At 39.8% G+C, this 18813-nt stretch overlaps 3 non-coding genes across 3 annotated transcripts; 2 read left to right on the top strand and 1 right to left on the bottom strand.

The window, feature by feature from the left end:
- The first annotated feature begins 11664 nt into the window (after nucleotides 1-11664).
- On the top strand, nucleotides 11665-11736 carry TRNAA-AGC (transfer RNA alanine (anticodon AGC)). Its single transcript has one exon. It is a non-coding gene; the product is annotated as a tRNA-Ala (tRNA).
- Nucleotides 11737-12257: 521 nt separating this feature from the next.
- TRNAA-AGC (transfer RNA alanine (anticodon AGC)) lies at nucleotides 12258-12329 on the bottom strand. Its single transcript has one exon. It is a non-coding gene; the product is annotated as a tRNA-Ala (tRNA).
- Nucleotides 12330-17511: 5182 nt separating this feature from the next.
- On the top strand, nucleotides 17512-17584 carry TRNAF-GAA (transfer RNA phenylalanine (anticodon GAA)). Its single transcript has one exon. It is a non-coding gene; the product is annotated as a tRNA-Phe (tRNA).
- The last annotated feature ends 1229 nt before the right edge of the window (nucleotides 17585-18813 follow it).

Below are 18813 nucleotides of genomic sequence, written 5' to 3'. Positions count from 1 at the left end.
TGAATTATAAGATTTTCCCCAATGTTAAACTTGTTGTCCTGGGAAGAGATGTCCTTTGCCACTTAGAGACCATTTCTCTCCTCCTGTAGGGCAAGTGCTATCATTCCTTACTCACTAAGTAAATGATGGAAATGATCTGAACAGACAAATCTCTGGTGCTCTCCCTTCTCATCACTGTCATCTCCCATTGTCACCTTCCCCCTCTTTCATTATACACTTTAAAACCTGATTTCATATTCTCCTCCTCCCTAAGTTCTCCATCTTTATCAGAGACAACATCCTCTCAAAGACCTATATCATATCTCATCAGCTAACAGTTCACTAATTCTAAGTAATGGTGCTTATTCATTTTTTTTAATCCAGTTGTGATGAGCCTTTGAGAAATTTGAATCTTTGAAAAAAAAGAAATCTAATGTTCCCCTCCACCTCACTCCACTTTCATCTTCACATGGAAAAAAAAGAATTTGTTTTGGACTGGCCTCAGAGCCTGGTGGATAAGGTGTCTGATTCTGAGCTACACTGATTACTTATTCACCGAGTAGTAAGAGCTTACTAATGGTACATTTGGAAAACCTGGATTTGACCTGATGTTAGATCCCAAAATTCATCACTAGTTACCATTATAATCATGGAACCTTCTGAGAAGATCCATAAAACTCTTATTTCTCTGTACCAGCTTCCAGGTCAAGAGTCTGTTATCTCTTCTACATTTGGAATACGGTTTGCTAGAAAATTGATTTTATATCTTACTCCAAAGTTGGTGTAGTACTTTCTTATGTATCATCTCCTTTTGTCTTTGCCACAACCCTTTAAAATAGTGCCTGTCAGCTTCTTGTACATCTAAGGAATTGGAGGTTCAGTGGTAGTCAGAAAATTGCTCTACATCACTAATTTAACAAAGGAATTGACTGAAAATACCAACCCTGATTTTATAATTGCAAGTCTTGGGTTGTTTTCTCGTAACCCCACGGCGCTCACACACAGAAATTTCAGTGTTCTTTTCCATGCCAGTCTTTGTGTTACGTACCTAAAAGAAATTCAGTAGACAGTGATTTAAACTACTGTGACCACCATTAGTTGCTATTCAAGCTTGCTTCCAAGTATTTATGGGCTCTTCTCAGTGTAGGCATTTAAAATAATTGAAGTTTCATGCTGCTGGTGTAGATCAGTGACAGAAGAGCAGCCAACCGCACCTTAGTGGTCGATGACCAGAAGTAAGTTCAAGTTCCTTCTACTTGACTAAGTTAGTTGAAAAAAAATAAGGGAGAAAAATGACTGGGAACCCTCACTTTTGTGATTTGGACTCAAAAGTCTTATCGTTAGGCCACATGACCACCATATTTACTTCCCATGTACAGTTGAAAGCAGATATATGGTAGCCATAAATTTAGGTTTCTTGCTTTAAAGAGTCAGCAATTTCAAGAGTCTATTGCAACTAAATTAAATTTTATCAACATTCCAAAGGAAATAATACACTTTCTGAAAACTATTACTTAGAATTGACCAACTATAGGAAGGTGGGTAGTATGAGCATTTATCAAAGTTACTCTTTTCCCTGTCACTGGGAAAGATAAAACAAATAAGAAAGGAGAAACCTGGAGCTCAAGTCTGCAATGAAAAAGAGGAGGTGAGAACACGAAATGAAGACAAGAAAGAGAGGGTTGTATGTTCTTATTCTATGTGTTTCCAAAAAACCATGGTGCTTGCTCCAGAATGGACAAAGAATGGTCTGTAGGCAACAGAGAAAGTGTTTCCTAGATGGGCAAACCTGGTTTAACACTGAGGAAAAAATCTTTCATAGTGTAGGTGTGAACAACTTGATCCTTGACTAGACAATTAGAAGAATCACCAGATATGCCAGTGGGTGGAGGCCCCTCTCTGGTAGCGTGTGGTAATTGATCATGTTATCTGTGATGCCTTGAGTGGACAGAAAAGCTTGGAGGGGTGCTTGTCTCACTGAAGAACAAATCACTCAGATAGTTTGGCTAGATGACGCGCTCTGGGTTTGTATTAGTTGGGTAGGGGAAAGGGAAAATCCCCAACCCACGGAAGTAAAGCAATTGCAGCCATCTCTCACTTTACCAGATGGCTTCTTTTCTTGGAAGTGTCAAGTTATTTACAACACACACACACACACACACACACACCATATATCATTTCTCCTGTGCCGCATGTCCTCTTTCTCACATTTCTCTCCCTCTCCCAGCCTTTCCTTCTTCCTCAACCACCTCAATTCCTTCCAAGTCATCTCCTACATTTTTTTTTGCCAAGTATAGCAAAACATAAGTTTATAATCTGAACAATATGTTCCAATGCATACTACATCATTAAATCATAAAACTTTTTATGATCAAGAATTTAAAATAGTTGAGAAATGTAAGACAAGTATGTGGAAGTTGTCATGAAACAGTATGGTTACTATCCTCAAATCTGCAGTTCATCGTGTCCGTTCTCTTATCCTCTTTGAACCTTTCATAAACATTGAGGACTTGAGTATTTTCTTCTTTTGCTATCTGTTCAAGACTTGGAGATGTTGCAGTCGCACAAATATAGCCTTCAGGACAGTTTGGACAATACATTGGTCTTAGTTAGTCTGCTGTTCTCAATTCGGAATCTGGGTCCCTTGAAGGACACGTGGATAGGACTACACAGCCCATCTTCGTGAAGAGTGACTCAAGGACTGAACACCTACTTAGCACACATCTGACACTGACCATCTTCCTCCCAACCTTTTCCATGATAAAGGAAAAGTGGAGAAAACAGGAAGTGGCTTGCTCCTTTAGTAGGAATGACTTCTCCATTTGCTGGAATCACCTATAAGCTCACTGCTCTCCATCTCTGGGGGTAAACATTGATTTGTTCCCTAGTGTTGGACGATGGTGATCAAGGGGTCTCCTAATTTTTTTTTCAAATTCTCCAGACTCTTAACTTTAAATGTTTTCTTAAATTCAGGGATAAGCAGTTTAAATCGATTTCAGGTATATGATAGAAGAGGCATATTTTGTTCTATTTGTAGGGCTGGTTCAGAGTCTACAGTGGAGACCTTATAATCCAGGTGATTTTATTGCACATAGCACCCTAATTATTTCCCACTGCCTAAATTGTTGCTGAGTACAGCCTGTGATCAATGTTTCCCTGATTGCTTCAAGCATGTGGAAAGAAGAGGTAGAGGTGGATAATAGAAATTGCAATGATAAAATTGAACAAGCCCATAGGTGAATTAACTCTTTGATAAAGTGAGACACAAAGAAGAAAAGTATGTGGCCCAAGAGCACGCAGTCAAGTTGAGGAGGACCAAAGTTATGAAGACAGGGATTGCTCTGAAACTTTTCAATGGAGAAAATAATTCTAAAGGGAAGACACTTTACCCTGAGAAAATTCATTTTTCTCCTTGAATTTGTCTTAGTCACTTCATAGGGTATGGTAGGCAGAATTCTAAGATGACTCACAATGCCCTTTATCCTTGTATAACCCTCCCTCATTTGAGCGTCCCTAGAACCTGTAAATGTGATGAGATGTCACTCCAATGGTTATGTTACCTTATATGGGAAAAGGGAAAGTAACCTTGAGAAGCCTAAACTAACCGTGTGAGCCATATGAAAGCAGATCACTTTCATCTATATTACCTAAAGCAATCTACAGATTCAATGCAATCTCAATCAGAATCCCAATGACATTCTTCATGGAAACAGAAAAAAGAATACTAAAATTCATATGGGGTAACAAAAGACCCCGTATAGCTAAAGCAATCCTAAGAAAAAAGAACAAAGCAGGAGTCATCACAATCCCTGTCTTCAAAACATACTACTAAGCAATAGTAATCAAAACAGCATGGTACTGGTACAAAAACAGACACACAGATCAATGGAACAGAATTGAAAGCCCAGAAATAAAACCAAACATATACAGACAGCTAATTTTTGACAAAGGAGCTAAGAACATACAATGAGAAAGGAAAGTCTGTTCAATAAATGGTGTTGGGAAAACTGGACAGCCACATGCAAAAGAATGAAAGTGGACCATCTGCTATTGCCATTCGCAAAAATTAACTCAAAATGGATCAAAGACCTGAAGGTGAGACCTGAAACTATAAAACTCATAGAAGAAAATATAGGCAACACACTATTTGACATTGGTCATAGAGGAATCTTTTCGGATGGCATGCCTACCCGGACTAGAGAAACTACAGAAAAAATAAACAAGTGTGACTTTATCAGATTAAAGAGCTTCTACAAGACAAACAAAACCAGAATCAAGATGACCAGACAACCCACCAGCTGGGAGAGAATATTTGCAAAACATACATCTGACAAGGGGTTGATCTCTGTAATATATAAAGAACTCACACAACTGAACAAGAAAAAAACAAAAAATATGATCAAAAAATGGGCAGAGGAAATGAACAGACACTTCTGCAAAGAAGATATACAGATGGCCAATAGGCACATGAAAAGATGTTCAACATCACTAATCATCAGGGAAATGCAAATCAAAACAACACTAAAATATCACCTCTCACCCGTTAGAAAGGCTATAATCACCAAGACAAAAAATAACAAACGTTGGAGAGGATGTGGAGAAACAGGAACCCTCATACACAGCTGGTAGGAATGCAAACTGGTGTGGCCTCTATGGAAAATGGTATGGAGATTCCTCAAAGAATTAAAAATAGAGATGCCATATGATCCAGCTATCCTACTACTGGGAATCTATCCAACGAACTTGAAATCAACAATCCAAAGAGGCTTATGCACCCCTATGTTCACTGCAGCATTATTCACTATTGCCAAGAAGTGAAAGCAACCTAAGTTTCCCTCGACTGATGACTGAATCAAGAAAATGTGGTATATATATACCGTGGAATACTACTCAGCCATAAAAAAAGACAAAATCGTCCCATTTGCAACAACATGGATGGGCCTGGAGGGTATTATGTTAAGTGAAGTAAGCCAGACAGAGAAAGACAAACACTGTATGATCTCACTCATATGTGGAATACAAACCAATGCATGGACAGAGAAAACTGTATTGTGGTTACCAGGGGCAATGGGGGTGGGGGGTGGGCACAAGGGGTGAAGGGAGACATATATATGGTGATGGACAAACAAAAATGTACAACCCAAAATTTCACAATGTTAAAAACGATTAAAACATCAATTAAAAAAAAAGAAAAAAGCAGATCATTTTCTCCAGCTGGTCACAGAAGAGGAAGTCAGAGAGACACGCTGTGGCAGACCTAGATGAAAGAAAACGTAGATGTTGTGAATTATCTATGGGGGCCATGTGGCTGACAGCTAGCAGGAAAATGAGGACCTCAGTTACACAGCTTCAAGAGAATGAATTCTGCCAACAACCAAGCAGCTTGGAAGAGGATCTTGATGCAAACCACAGCTCTGGCTGACTCTTTGATTTCAGCAGGCGAGACTTTGAGCAGAGAATCCAGGCATGCTGTGCCCAAACCTCTGACCTGTAGAGACTGAGATAATAAATTTGTGTTGTTTTAAGTCACTAAGTTTGTGGTAATTTGTTATACAGTAATAGAAAATTAATACATACTGAGAATACTTTTCCATGGAGCCTGGGAAAATCTCTTCCAATCCCTCAGTCAACAATTTTGAAGAGTCTTACAGGTTCTTTGGGAACTCAATAGCTGGCTCAGGACCTGCAACACAATGGAGGTCTAATCAAAGGTTGCATGAAGACTTGGCAGGTGGTTGCTGAGGTAGAGGCAACATGGTGCTCTGAAATGATGACAGGAATTGGTAAAAGAATGTGTGAGTCTCATATGATACCTATGTTATTTTTAAAAATTCAGGTGCCCTTCTTATTCATTCTCATTCCTTCAACTTTCCTTTTCACATTTTTCCCCTTTTCTAACAAGTCAGGAGCCATAAGGCATGCATTTTCATGGACTAGAAGGGAGGAGCTGCAGCAACCTGGCGGGTGATGTCAGAGTCAAGAAGTGGGTTCTTAGCCTGTCCGTATGGATCTACCAAACTAAAATGGGTCGCCCAACTAAAATGGATGTTATTATTGGGGAAAATTGGGTAAAGAGTACTTGAGATCTCTTTATATTATTTCTTAAAACTGTAAGTGAACCTACAGTTATTTCAAAATTAAAAGTATAGTAATGGGGCCAGCCCCGTGGCTTAGTGGTTAAGTGCGAGTGCTCTGCTACTGGCGGCTGGGGTTCGGACCCCAGGGGCGCACCAAGGCACCGCTTCTCTGGCCATGCTGAAGCAGCGTCTCACGTACAGCAACTAGCAGGATGTGCAACTGCGACATACAACTATCTACTGGGGCTTTGGGGAGAAAAAGGGGAAAAATGGAGTAGGATTGGCAATAGATGTTAGCACAGGGGTGGTCTTCCTCAGCAAAAAGAGGAGGATTGGCATGGATGTTAGCTCAGTACTGATCTCCCTCACACACACACAAAAAAGTGTAGTTAAAAATACGGCAATTTGTAGTATCTCTCTTTTTATTAAGAGATGAAATATACTCTTGGTGTGCACCAGCAGCTGCTTCAGAAACACCCAATGTAGCTTTAATGGAAATAATGTGATAAAACTTATATTATTCAGAATTTGTGGACTAGATTTGGAAAAGGAAGTGTCAAAAATAATTCTCAAGAAATATTTTATATATCTAGATATAAGCATAGTTACATGTATCTAAAGTAAAAATTATTAAAATCATCTATAAAATAGATAATAATATTTAAATTAGGCACAACAGAAAGTATTAGGAAATTTAGTTTTTTAGAAAATTGTTAATGAGGAAATTTTAATGTTTAAAAATTATTCAAGAAATAAGATTAGGGCTGGCCCTGTGTCTTAGCGGTTAAGTGTGTGTGCTCCGCTGCTGGCGGCCCGGGTTCGGATCCTGGGCATGCACCAACGCACCGCTTCTCTGGCCATGCTGAGGCCGCGTCCCACATACAGCAACTAGAAGGATGTGCAGCTATGACATACAACTATCTACTGGGGCTTTGGGGGAAAAAAATAAATAAAAAAAATTATTTTTAAAAAAAGAAATAAGATTAAACCACAAAAACTTCTCAGAAAACTAACTTTGCGAGATGAGAAAGTTCTGTTCTTTACAGAAGACACAGAATATTCTTTTTCCTTTTGTTAAAAGCAGACTATTTAAAAATAAATTTTACTGAACTATAAGTCTTTTCTTTCTATTATTTATAAGCCTTCTTAGTTGAACAATTTGAGAAGACTTCATATATGTGTGTTTAAATGTATATTTATGTATATTTATTAATCTTTATCTTTATGATGTTCAATCTATTTTGAAATTTTCCCAGTGACAAATGTATCCATAATTAATTTAATTTAATATCAGTTCAAGGTCTGTACGTCAATTATAGATGTTGGTAATTATATTCAATTTGATACATTACAGAGTAATAGAATCACTTTTGATGTTAAAAGTCAGAGAGATGACATTTTAATTTTTTATCCACATGGCAGAAGAGAAAGAACTATAATAGAAGTAAAAATAATTTGCAGTGTAGTCTGGAATTCAAAAGGGAGAGGGCCGAAAAAATCTTTGAACAGACATCTGTCTTTACAATGTAATTTAGTTAAATATATTACAGTTCAACGACTTGAATATATTGTGGGGGAAAAAAATAAAACAAACTTATTCGACCTGTGGTGGCAGTGGAAATGAGCCACTCATAGCTCCAACCTTGAAGAGCTTAATGGGCAGGTGGTCCTAGCTCTCCCACACTGAAACCGCCACTGTCTTGGTGCAGCGCTACACTTGCCACTAGTTGGTCTCAGCCAAGGGATACCAAGGCAGGTTCACTCTTGCCAGACTGCTCAGACCTGCGACTTCAGCTAAAGGACTCACCACCAGCCTGGCAGTCTGAGATTCTGCCTGTTCAATCCCCTTTCTTTCATTCTCTCCTTCAGAGGAGTCATATCTGCATCAGTCTGATGGCTTTCACAGTCTCCTCTGGCTTCCTCCCCTTTTTCGCTCACAGGCACCTACTCACGACTTGAACTAACGCATGACTCATAAAATCTTTAAACCAAATTTAGAGAGTTTAAATTAGGAGTTATGAGTAAATAAATCCCAAATCTAATGTAAGTAAAAATATGTTTTATATCACATTTCATATTGTGTGGTAGGGTAAAATGCAAATGGCCATTTTTAACCCCAAATTACCAAAACAGTGTAATTTTTCTAAAGATTCATATGAATTAAAAATAACACTGATTTTTTCTTATATAATTTATGTCTCTATATCTTTAAGTCAAATTTTTTTTTTTTGAGATTCTTTACAGCAGTGGTCAGCAAACCATGGCCTGTGGACCAAATTCCACTTGCTCTCTGTTTCTGTACAGGCCCACTGCTATGGTCTGAATGTTCGTATCCCTCCAAAATTCATGTGTTGAAACCCTAATGCCCAATATGGTGATATTATGAGGTGGGCCTTTGGGAGGTGATTAGATTATGAGAGTGGAGCCTTCATGAATCAGATGAATGCTCTTATAAAAGAGGCCCTTGAGAGAGCTCGCTTATCCCTTCTGCCTTGTGAGGAGAAAATGAGAAGCCTGTGATCTGGAAGAAGGTCCTCACTCCACCGTGCTGGCACCCCAACCTCACACATCCAGTCTCTAGAACTGTGAGAAGTAAATTTCTGTTGTTTATAAGCTACATAATCTGTGGTATTTTGTTATGGTGGTAGAACTGACTAAGACACCTACCAAGTAAAAATGCTTTTTACATTTTTAGTGATTCACAAGAAAACAAAACAAGAATAATCTCTCATGACATGTGAAACTTATATGACACTCAAATTTCAGTGTCCATAACCACAGCCACATTTATTCATTTTTGTACTCTCTGTCTATGGCTACTTTCCTGCTACAACATCAGAATGGAATAGTTGGAACAGAGACCTATGGCTCTCAAAGCCTAAAATATTTACTCTCTGGTTCTCAGATAAAGTTTGTTGATCCTTGCCATACTCTTTCAGCTGCGACGTTTCTCTAATGTTTTCCTTAGTGATATCTGTTGCTTCCCTCTTTCTTATTCTCACATTTCATTGGGCTGATAAGAATTTTCCTGAACCAGGTGTGGAAGTAGAAGTTCTTCCAGATGTGGAGGTACAAGTTGCTAGATCAAAGAGAATTCCTTGGGATTCCTGTGAATGAGGAAAAGACTCCACATGGGCAGAGGAGACAAAGAAGAGATAACAATCACCTCACGTAGAAGCTGAAATTTATTATTCTTGAGTCTTCTGAGGAACTTCTTGGAACTTAATGTTAACAAGTTTGAATCTGAAAACTTATCCCTTTGTTGTCAATAAATACCATTGATGAGCTCCTCATCTTCAAGCCACAATAGACTTTTTTCAGTTCTCACTCTACCCACTGTCCAGGGGCCCTCTCTTCCATAACCACATAATTGATCTAAATCATCAGATCAGCCTTTACTGCAATATTTTTCCTGGTGGGTCACCATGCTTGCCAGACAGCATATCAAAGTTTCAACTTAAATTTGCAGGCTTCATAAGGTCATCAAGTTCATACCCAAATGGGTCTCCTTCCTTATGCCACCATCGAACACTCCCCTCCAAAATACAACAGCCTTATCAACCAGAATCGGACAAGTCTGCTCCTCTTTCTGTAGCTTCGTGAATGGCATCTCATCAACACATCAGAAAATAAGTCTTAAAAGCACCCCTTCCTTTTCTTTTTCCCCAAACCCTCAAATCTTAATTTTATGTCTGTTACATTGTTCTCTCAATGCTGTCTGTCTCCTCCTCTTCATCCCATTAATTAATTCATATGAGGGGAGGACAGACTATAATGTGGTTCTGCAACGTATTGTAAACCAGACTTTCTCTGTTCAAACTGTTGCTCTTCAGACTCTCGCTGAGACAAGTGTAGAATGTAAGGACATAAAGGAGAACGCTGACAATGTCCCAAAAGATCTCTAGAAGAAAACGGTTTCAGAGGACTTCTGCATGTAAGAAACAAGAATGGAAGAACTAGAGAATCTGCGCTCAGAGACTTACACGCTGGATCCTCAGGTTAAAAGTTTGATGCGCTATCCGAGGTGCTGACGTGCGTATTCTTGAAAACCTATTCAGGTCAAAGATAGTCGTCTATTGTCAATCTTACCTTTCTTCTCATTTCTCCCGCATGTTCCAAGCCCAATGCACTAAAAATCAGCTGCCGCCTCAGATACGTAAGCCCAAAGCCACTGGCGGATTCTTATTGTACGCTCAACATTGCTCCCACCAGTCCCTCGGAGATCTGGGCGTGGCTTTCCTGCTGCTCTTTATAAAGCCAGCAATTCCAGCACTGTGCACCGCAATCCAAAATTCAACCACACGAGCACACTACAAAGTGCTCAACCTGTTTATCCAGCGAGGAAAAGAACAACTCTTAAATTATGATAATCTGGAACAAAACAAACTGGATTCCTGCTGGACATATGTTTCACTTACCTCACTTGGAGTAACGGAGGCTTCTCTCTTGGGGGACCTGGTGAAAATACAGGAGAGATAAGGACCTTCGATACAGCCAACATTCTCCTCTAGAAAGTGCTATTGGTGTTTAAAGTCCCATTCCCAAATCTTCTTCTTGTCTCCTCATTCTCCTGCTCTTCCTAGGCGGTGGCTTGTCTCTCCTCGCCTGTCTTCCTCTCCCCATTCTCTCGTTATGATACTCTCCGCTCTCTAGCTCCTCTCTCCTCTCCATTCCTCCTCAACTCTCTCTAGTTCTCACACATTAGTCTAGTAGTAACCGAATCTTGCTGAAATTCAAAGTTATCTGGAGGATTTTTAAAATTATACACCTTCCTGTCCTCCCCCGCCTCCACCCATGACAGGATTTCTTCCAAAACACGTGTCAGGGTTGACCGTGGCACATAATTTGAATACAGGCAGGAAACGTTACTTTTTGTGTCCCAGGGACAGACAGGGCTTGAGGACATGTCCAGGCGTAGGGAGGTCTGAGAAAAAACTAATTTGTTTCTTTTGATTCCTTCTTGTTCGTGTCATTGTGGGAAGCATTCTGTCTGAAAGAGGCAGTATATCCAAGGGGGCGTCTTTTCTAATCTTCTTTCCTGTCTTCTGTCCTTAAGGGTCTCAGAACCACAGATGCAGCGTCCTGGACAGAATGCCGCTTCCACGTTTCCGGAGAAAAAGATGCTGGGCTCAGAGATTTAAGAAAGTGACTCACACGCTCTTTGCTCTTCATTTCATGCCAATATTGTGAACTAATTACACTTCAGTCTTATCCCACCTAGACCTAAATTTCCTGAGCAGCTCTCATGGTACCGATCTTTGTATTCCCCTGCACCACGTTTTATATTTTTCTGACAGCTCTGTAGGCAGGGAGGAAGGAAGTTGAAGACTCAAGAGAACATTGCATCCTGAGACTCTCCTTGGTGGTGAACGGGAGCTGCCGCTCAGGAAGTCTGCTAGGGAGCAGTCTTTGGAGGGTCGGACGTTTATGAAAGATCCTAGTTGTATTAAGGGACCTTTCGCTTCAGAATGCAATGTCTCTTCTGTTGAGGGTTTCAGAAATAGCAGAGTTAAACGGGGTAGACCCTGACCTTTTAGCCTAAATCTTGGAACAACTGCAGATAATAGCGCTAACCGGATATACAGAATATTTGGTACTTTCCTTCGTAGGGGGTGTAGCTCAGTGGTAGAGCGCGTGCTTAGCGTGCACGAGGCCCTGGGTTCAATCCCCAGCACCTCCACGTGTCTTCCTTACTGGTGCGTCAAAAGCATTTTACCAACACACAGACTACTCTGTTCTCTTTCTCTGGTGGCTTTTTCACGCCAGGCATATGTGGAAGGATAGGGAACAGCAGGAAAAAGAAAGTAAGACTTTTGTCCTTCTCAGTCTATAGATTGGTGCGGGAATACTAAGAGAGAGACAGAGACAGAAAAAGAGAAGATATGTAAAGGAAAATGTCCGAGAGCTTCTTATCTTTTCCTCTTTCCGTTGGTCTATTTTCTTGCCCTTTCACAACTGATAATTGAATACTAATTCTTTTCAATTCCTAGAGCCTTGACTCCTTCAGCTTGGCTGCTTCGACACTGCACTAATACTTGACAAACCACCAATAGAGAACAGGCTATTTTTGTGTTAGAGACGTGGTCATTGCTTAGCATTCAGAACAGTTTCTTTTACTTAAATTAGATCCTGTCTTTGTTGTAGCTGAAGCAGCTAGGTTGGAAGGAGTCAAACACATGGAGTTGAAAAAGGTGGGGAGACTGGAGGTGCTGGGGATTGAACCCAGGGCCTCGTGCATGCTAAGCACGCGCTCTACCACTGAGCTACACCCCCTGCTGACCAGACCCCAAATATTCTATATATCTGGTTAGTGCTATTCTCTGCAGGTGTTCCAAGATTTAGGCTAAAAGGTTAGTTCTGCTGTTTCTGAAACCCTCAAGAGAAGAGACTTTGCATGCTGAAACGAAAGATCCCGGATCTGCTCCCGGATTTGGCGGTCGTCAGGTTTAGTCAAAAAAAATAGTGTAGCAGTTCGCATACAGAAACTTCCTAACCACAGACACCCTCCTGCATCCAATGCTTGAACGAATTGTCTAGAGGGCTGAAATGCGGAGAATCGGAATTCCGTGCTCTTAAATCGTTTTGTCACCATATTTAAATGTATTAAAGAAATCCTACCAGGTACACACGGAAAACATTGCAGAAACCAGCGGCGAAAGACTGTGGAGAAAAACGGCCGTTATCAACTGCATAGACAAAAGTCAACGCATCTCAGATGTTTAGGTATTTAATTTTGTTCTTTCGAATTTCTGTGCCAATCTCTCCTGGAGAATCGTTGCATTCTCGGAGGGAAAAGAATTTGATGGTTTTGTTTGTACCGCTAACCTTACTCCGCCGCCCTGTGTGGCCTTGAAATGTTCCCTCCTTCAAACTGAAATATTTGTTTTTTAAGAGTCGGTGCAGTTCTGAAGTATTCTTCTGATGCTCTTTGGAATAAAACTCAAAGATGGAAGTGTGGAGCAAGAACGGTGAACCATCTCGGGACCAGCGCTGGAGCATTCGCGTCAGCGGGAACTTTTGATTCAGCGCAGGTGGGTCCACTCCAGGCTGCTTTGAATTCTTTCATTTGCGTCAGGACACTAAATTGTGGGAAACTAATCTTTCTATCACAAAACTTTAAGACAACAGATCAGCTAGTTTGCAGCTTTTTTATTGATAATCCTTTGGCCTGATTGAGAAGATCCCAACAGAAGGAATGATAACACCCTACTGGCAATTTTAGAATCTGGTATCTGAGTAATAGACCCAAGATAAAAAGAGTTTTATGGGGTGATTAACAAGCTTTCAAGTCTGGTTTTACTTTTCAAAGAACCTAGCACTAAACTTGGAATCAGAGCTCTTTCTTTGATTTTCTTTTTTTTATGTGCAAATAATCTTTTTTCTCCTGCTCAATATTTTATCATTCTCTCTTTTTTAACTATCTCATTATTGTTGTTTCTAACCCAAGTCTGGTTATTCAAAAGAGTGAGTTACTGTAGTAAATCAAAGCAGTGATACCACTTGCTTCAAATATTTTATTCTACTTTGTCCTTTTGCCAGTTTCCTTAAAACTGAGTCCTTGGGGTGTTGTTCTATCTGTGCTTCTTACACAAGAAAACCTGTATTTTATATTCTGTAGTTTCAACTAAATTTTAACTTACAGAGGAATAAAACCATGAAACTACATTCATCTCTGAATGTAGAATCCGCTCAATTTTTTTTTTTTTTGTGAGGAAGATCAGCCCTGAGCTAACATCCATGCTAATCCTCCTCTTTTTGCTGAGGAAGACCGGCTCTGAACTAACATCCGCTGCCAATCCTCCTCCTTTTTTTTTCCCCCAAAGCCCCAGTAGATAGTTGTATGTCATAGCTGCACATCCTTCCAGTTGCTGTATGTGGGACACGGCCCCAGCGTGGCTGGACAAGTGGTGCGTTGATGAGCGCCAGGGATCCGAACCTGGGCCGCCAATAGCGGAGCGGTGCACTTAACCGCCAAGCCACCGGGCAGGCCTCCGTTCAATTTTTATATTTTCTGGCCAACTTATCTTTTTCTTCTCACTCATACCAAATTTGAAAGTATTTTTTTCCTTACAACTGAGTGAATTTTATGGAATTATTCCAAAGCATCTTCCTCCTCCCTCTTCATACATCAGGCTGTGCAATATTTAAGTCAGTTGTATAATTGAAAAATTAATCCATGGAACATAATCAGCTTTGGGAACAAAAATAGACTGGTTATCAGCATGCACTCCAACTAACGGAAACAAAAGCATGAGTCTGTGCGGAGTCACTGCTAAGAGGAAGCCACACAGCCTTAGGCACTCCAACTGCATAATTGACAGAATGGATGGGATGGTTAACAAACTGAGCTGGTTAAGTGCAGTTGAATAAAGAGCTGCTAAAATGTAGTCTGTAGGTTAAAGATATATGTTTTACTCAAAATCTATTCTCATTTATTGAGATCATATGGTTTTTCACTTTTAACCCATTGAAGAGCAGTAAAAATCCATTCACCTAATAATAATCCATTTTTGAGTTTCTGTAATAGAGTCTGTATTTGAAAGATAAAAGTGAATTTATTAATAACTTTTGAATCTATATACATTTGTGAGTTTTTCTTTCTTTTTAAATGTAGTCCTTGCAAGTCTTGCAATTGAATTATGCAAGCTTTCTAAAATTGAACTGGATTTTTTTTAAACATTTTTCTTTGGCAAAATTTTAAATATTAGCACAAAGTGAGCAGAACATATATTCATATTCCCAGTTCTGTGATCATTACAGGACACCTGCTCACTCTACCTCACCAACCACATGCCAAACCCTTCCAAAAACTTTTATTGGACCACCGTTGAGTTTCAGGCACCGGACTAGATGAGAAGCCTCTAAAACCTCTAAAAGACTCTCCAAAATTGTTGACTGAAGGATTGACAAAAGACACCTAAGTTCTCTAGAACTGAATAATTTCTCCCTGTTAGGGAATTATGACAATTTCAAAAGAGAGAAAAGCATTCCAAAGGATAATTTCCTCAAGATGGAGTATCTTTGCCCTGGGAATCTTTCCTCCAATGAAAATACGTAAAGTATTCACTGAGAAACCTAACTTTTTGACTTCAAATCTTGGCTCTGCTACATATCGGATGTGAGCCCTTGGTCCAGTTACTTGCCCTTTTTTGGGATCCAGTATTTAGTGACAAGTATTTAAATTATGACTGCATTCAAGTTCATTTATTGCTGTTATTATTATATATCCATTTTTTTCCAAGCACTTTTAGCAAATAGTAACAGATTGGCCAAAGAATACTTTTAGCAACACCCTAAGAAGCAGGAAATATTAGGGTGCTGTTAATCAGATACCACTCTGTGAAGGAAAATCACCTTGAATATAAGACCACACATTGATACTCAATTATTCCTGCATGCAGTTGTCAGTACATCTCTATATCACATCATTGCTAAAGGATAATTTTCCAAGAATGATAAAATCATGACTGTCATACAAATATAAAATGAACATGTGCCAAAGATTTTATTTAACTAATTATTCAATGAGTTAACAATTAATTAGTAACCTAATCATTAAGTCATTCACTTAATAAGCAAGATGTTGCAAGTGGCTAAAAAGAACCCAAAGTACCATGCATTTAGAGTCAGATAGGGAATGCTTAACTGAATTTACCAAAAGATGGAAACTTAGAAAAACAATTGCACATTTTTCTTAATGTATTTTAGATTTCTGATCTTAAAAATCATTATTATATTTATGAATAAGAGTGTATTAAAACATACTATGCAGAATATAAATTAAAACACATTTTGTATTTTGCCTAAATGTGGAGAAAATACTGTAACAGTCTACAAGGAGCCAAAGAGGTTTGGGGGTAAGAAAAGGCTGTTTTTTATGTAGGAAAGAGGAGCCTGGGTATGGGAGAAGAGACGTAAGGTTTGATTTATTTTTTTGCGTGTTTATTTGTTCATTACAAATAACTTACCACTTCCAAGAGCCAGCAAAACAGGAGGTGAGAGGTGGCTGTAATTTCTTTACTTCAGAGTTTTGGAGGTCCATCATTTCTCCCACCTCACCAACATTTGTGTGAATTTTGGGAGGTCACACAAAGTCACCTAAATTGTTTTGTGGATTACCACATAACACTAAAGGGCAACTGCCAACCCCAACACTCAGGAGTTTGCACCTTCACGTGACAAGCCCCCTCCAAGACATTTGGACTCTCTACATACAGCCCTCAGCAGAAGCAGTTTGGAATTGACCAAGCTGCACAGCAGACATCAGGATCACTTAGCACAGCTTTCCAAAGAGATTTGGGGCCACTGTCCTCGCCCGACTCCAATACTTAGTGATTCATCTAATCATCTGGTCAAGGATCAAGTTATTCAAACCTATGGTATTAATGAATGATAAGATTTTCCCCAAGGTTAAACTTGTTGTCTTGGAAGAGATGTCCTTTGCCACTTAGAGACCATTTCTCTCCTTCTCTGGGGCAAGTGCTGTCCTTTCTTACTCATTAAGTAAATGATGGAAATGATCTGAACAGACAAACCTCTGGTGCTCTCCCTTCTCATCACTGCCATCTCCCATTGTCACCTTCCCCCTCTTTCATTATACACTTGAAAACCTGATTTAATATTCTCTTCCTCCCTAAGTTCACACCTCTTCATCAGAGACAACATCCTCCCAAAGACCTATGTCACTTCTCATCAGCTAACAGTTTACTAATCCTAAGTAATGGTGCTTATTCCTTTTTTTTTTTCTTTCTGGTTTTTTTTTCTTTTTTGCTCCAATTGTGATGAGCTTTTGAGAAATTTGAATCCTTGAAAAAAGAAATTTATTGTTCCTGCCACCACACCTCCACTTTCATCTCTATATGGAAAGAAAGAATCTTGCTTTGGACTGGCCTCAGTCCAAATTTTTGTGAAGAAATTATGTTGTGATGGGTTATGCCATTTTAAATTTTCTAATTTTTGTGACACTTCCTTTCCTGTAAGTTGAGAATGTTGTGATGAGTATTTAGTCTGGTCATGTTCATGTATATTGTACTCTTTTAGCAAATTTATAGCCCTCATTGGATTCCAGTGCTCAGCATTTTTGGAGATTAAGAGAGAGGAAAGGATGAAAAGAAAAGAGAAATAAAGGACCCCGGAAAATATTTACTTTAGTTTTCCTTATTTTTTGAGCTGTGTCTGGGTCAAGGGACAGGATGCAGAGGAGCAGAAAGGCTTTCCATTGACTCCCTCGCTATCAGCTCTCTTCAGTCTCCCTCCTCCACCCGTCCATCCTCCGCTGCCGGGAATTGGATCCAGGCGGTGTAGGTGGAAGACAATAGATTCCAAGTCTTTCCGGGTGGGCAAGTATATTGTACAATAAGACTGCCAGGCACACGTAGAGTGTGAAACCTGAAAGCGAAAGTTGCACACAATCAAGTATTGAAAAAGAAAGGCAAGAAAGTGTTTCCGACAGGGGGCCGAAATAGCTCAGTTGGGAGAGCGTTAGACTGAAGATCTAAAGGTCCCTGGTTCAATCCCGGGTTTCGGCACACTGAACGTTTTAGTCAACGTCAAGGCGGATTTGCTTTCTTGTGAGTCAGGAAATGTGCTGTGTTCTTACTCTGAGGATATTCTCGCATATTGTAATTGCGTAATAAACAGAAAACTGTCTCGGAATTCCATGAAAAAGGAGTCGACGATCGAAGCCCACTTTTCTTTACCGTTTTCACATGATCTGTAAGCACTGGTAATAAAAAGACAATAATAAAATAATATACTGAGACGCACACGACATGAAAAAGCTGTGGGACCGTCACCGAGTCTCTGCGATTTGTGGTGCGCCCAGCAGCAGCGGGAAGGGAAAGACAGCCGTCTGTCGGCTCTGCCGCAGCTACACTCGTTGTAGCCCGAGAGCAGCCACAGTCCGTGTGTCAGTAATGAAGTGGCTGTGCTCGAAAAGCACTTTACATACGGCCAGTGAAATTCAAATTTTATACAAATTTCGTGTGTTACGAAACACTATTCTTCGTTTTATTTTTTCAATCTTTTAAAATAAAAAACAGTGCTCGTTTTGGCAGCACATATACTAGAATGGGAACGATATGTTCATTAGCCGGGCCCATGATGCAAGGATGATACGCAAATTCATGGCACGTTCATTTTTTTTAATGTAAAAAAAACCAAGCTCTAAGGCAATAATTTACCAACCCTAGGGTAGTGGATCCCACTGCAAAAACTCAGAACTTTAAGAGCAGGCAAAATTTCCGTAGCCTTCTACGAGTCAGAAATAACTGGAGAATAAATGTGAACGTAGGGAACCTGAACCCCTAGGGATTCTAGGGATTCGAACTTTGTTTCCCTGGATTAAAAGGTGAAAGTTTAACAAGTGAGCTAACCAAATCCACAGACCTAGTTTCTGCTCATATATTCCCTAACACATTTGGTAGATCTTGTCCTAGTTTGTAAATCTCTAGCATTGTCTTCATTGCAGAGAAAATTCCATTTGTAACAGGTGGTATAATCGCTAGCTAGCTCTCTCCACACCCTTCTCCTCTCTCTCTGTCTTCCATTCCTTTAGGCGCCCAGAACCAGAGCTGTAGCGTCCCCTAGAACATGTCACCGCAGTGTTTGCAGACCGTATTGCTAGACTCAAGGTGTTTTCATTTCATGATGAGTATTGTGCATTTATCCCTTTCTCTCTTCTTCGTTTCCCTACACGGAGTTAAACTCTCGAGGAAGCATGCCATTCTTCTGCGTATCCGTCTGCATTCTGTTTTCC

The sequence above is a fragment of the Diceros bicornis genome, chromosome 14 (genome assembly GCF_020826845.1).
Source record: "Diceros bicornis minor isolate mBicDic1 chromosome 14, mDicBic1.mat.cur, whole genome shotgun sequence".
NCBI lineage: Eukaryota > Metazoa > Chordata > Mammalia > Perissodactyla > Rhinocerotidae > Diceros > Diceros bicornis.
The sequence above is the reverse complement of the archived record's forward strand: the minus strand, read 5'-3'. Positions and strand labels throughout refer to the sequence as shown.